Raw genomic sequence first — 2,647 nt, 5'->3', positions numbered from 1 at the left:
CCCCCGATTGACGACCTCTCGGTCATCGGTGATGACGGGGGGTCATCGGATCCCACATGTGTTGATCATGTAGCTTTAGGTTTTACACCCACTAGTGCAGAACCGGGCTTTAGCGCCGGTTCGTAAGGGCCTTTAGTGCCGGTTCCACAACCAGCACTAAAGAGTGGAGACTAATGCCTCCCCCCTTTACTACCAGTTCGGCACGAACCGGCGCTAAAGTGCCACCACGTGGCACGAGCCAGGCCCGGGTGCTGGCAGACCATTAGTACCGGTTGGTAACACCAACCGGTACTAAATGTTTGGGGGGGGGGTTGGTTTTATTTCTTATTTTCCACTAGTTTTGTGTTCTCCATTTAATTCTTTTTTGTTTGCTGGTATTTTATGATACTACATATTGTACACGTTATGCATATATATAAATAGATTTTCTCGTAGAACCGCATATATATATAAATATATATCATCAAATGTCTCACAACCAACACCATTAATTATTCACACATACACACACACACATACACACACACACACACACACACACACACACACACACACACACACACATATATATATATATATATATACAGTTTCTCCTACATGTTGCCTTGGTGCCTTCGGAGCACGATGACAAGTGGTTCATGGGGGCGGTAGCGGGTAATAGTATTCTCCTTTGGGATCTTTGACCTGGTCGAGCAAAAATCCTGCTATTTCCTCTTGAAGTGCTAGTATGCAGTTCGTTGGTAGGAGCTGCTCCCTCACCTGTCTGAACTGTTAAGAAGGAGATCAATATGCATGTGTATTAGTTGTGTGACTAGATATCGATAATGGTGTGAATAGTGTTCTGACAAACGTACCCAGTCCTGTCTTTGAGATCTACTCCTTTCGGACGCCATCATGCGAATGTTTTCACAAACGTAGTATGCATACAGATCATTTCCCAGCATCTGCTTCAGGGCCTTTACAAGAATGGAATTGAATCAGATAATGATTAATCAAGCATGATAATTAATTAATGGTATTGAAACAAGAATTAAAGAGATGGTAGCTAGTACTACTTAATTACTTACCTTTGGTCGATACCAAAACAGCTTTTTTGCCCATTTGCCTGGAGTCACCTTGATGAACTTTGCCCAAGCCCGCCCGTCGGCAAAGAAAATTAATAAAGGGGTTATTAAATAGTTCATATCAGGAAATGTTGAACTAAATAGGCCAAGATATAGTTAATAATGATTGAAATTACCTGTTGACTATCCCCTTCAAGATGGTGTAGTCACTTTCTTTTTTAAGTAGTGAGTCCAGTACTTCAACTTTTCCTTCGTCAACTTTAATGTCTAACAAGATCCAGTGGAAACTGCATGTGCACACGTTTGCATGTCTTAATTAAGCGGACATGTGCATAACACTAATCAACTACCGTAAATCCTATACACTTAATTATTAACATCTAGCTAGCTAGTAAGCAAAAACAGAATTTGTAGTACAAGACAATGTGACTCACAGGAAGTTGTAAGGAAGTGGTATATCTTCATTGCTATTGAGGCGCTTGAAGAACTCTAGCATGCTTTCCTCTAAACTTTCTCGACAAATTGTAAGATTCCATGTGTACTCATTAATGGTATTTGGGTCAATGAACCCAATGCTATAGCGTCCAGATTTTTTCATTTCATACATCTTCATCCTGCATATAATACCACAGAAAAGAATGTAGTGAGGATAACTACATGTAATGATTGATCAAAATGATCACTACAGCTAGCTTGAGACTTAAATTACAGAAAGAAATCACTTACAGACAATAGCAATTGACGATAGATTTGTCGAGTGCGTCTTGATTGTATAACTGAAATAGTTCTGAATACTCAACAGACAGAGCTTTCTCATGGAAGTAATGCTCCTCCGTGACATTCACCATGAGGGACACTCAATTGGAAATCTTGGTAATGTTCATGTACCATTGATGCAATTCATACATTCTCGTTGGGAGGTTCTTGACCTTGTCCGACTCGACCAAAGGTTGGCCCCGGACATATTTCCGTTTTATTTCCTCCTCTCTAAGTGGAGACATGGGCTCGATTTCGAGGAGTTGTCCAACAGTGATCTTCAGCATTTCAGCCTGCATTATATGCTCCTCGGTTATTACCACATCGCCCAGCTAGGGAACGTACGTTAACGGTTTGCCCACAATAATATTAGGCGCGCGTACTCTCATGTGTTGTTGGCATAACAAGCGGGGGGATCAATTGCGCCGCCTATTCTCCCAGCTAGGGAACGGTTTTCCCGCATTTTTTGACACCTTCTTGTTGGCTCGAGATCGAGCTCACTTCCTTCTGTAGTCATGCTCGATGTAGCTTCCTGATTTGGGGCTCATAGTCTGAGTTAACAGGCTTGGGAGCTGGTTTTCTTGCCATATGAATAAAGTGGTCAATAACTTTCTCAGGCACTTTCTCCCTTGGCGGTGGTGCCGGTTTCGGTCCAAAATGGGCGTCCACTTGGGCCCGCACTATGGCTGTGTTTTGCTCCTCGGTCATGTCGTAAGGCCTCTGAGGAAGAGGAGCGAGGCTTGGACCATATTTATATCGCTTGTCTCCGCCTGTACTTCCTGTACTACCTTGACACGTACCACTACGCACCATAGCTGCGGCGTGTC

The sequence above is a fragment of the Triticum dicoccoides genome, chromosome 1B, assembly GCF_002162155.2.
Source record: "Triticum dicoccoides isolate Atlit2015 ecotype Zavitan chromosome 1B, WEW_v2.0, whole genome shotgun sequence".
In the NCBI taxonomy this organism is placed as follows: Eukaryota; Viridiplantae; Streptophyta; class Magnoliopsida; order Poales; family Poaceae; genus Triticum; species Triticum dicoccoides.
Note: the sequence above shows the minus strand (reverse complement) of the source record.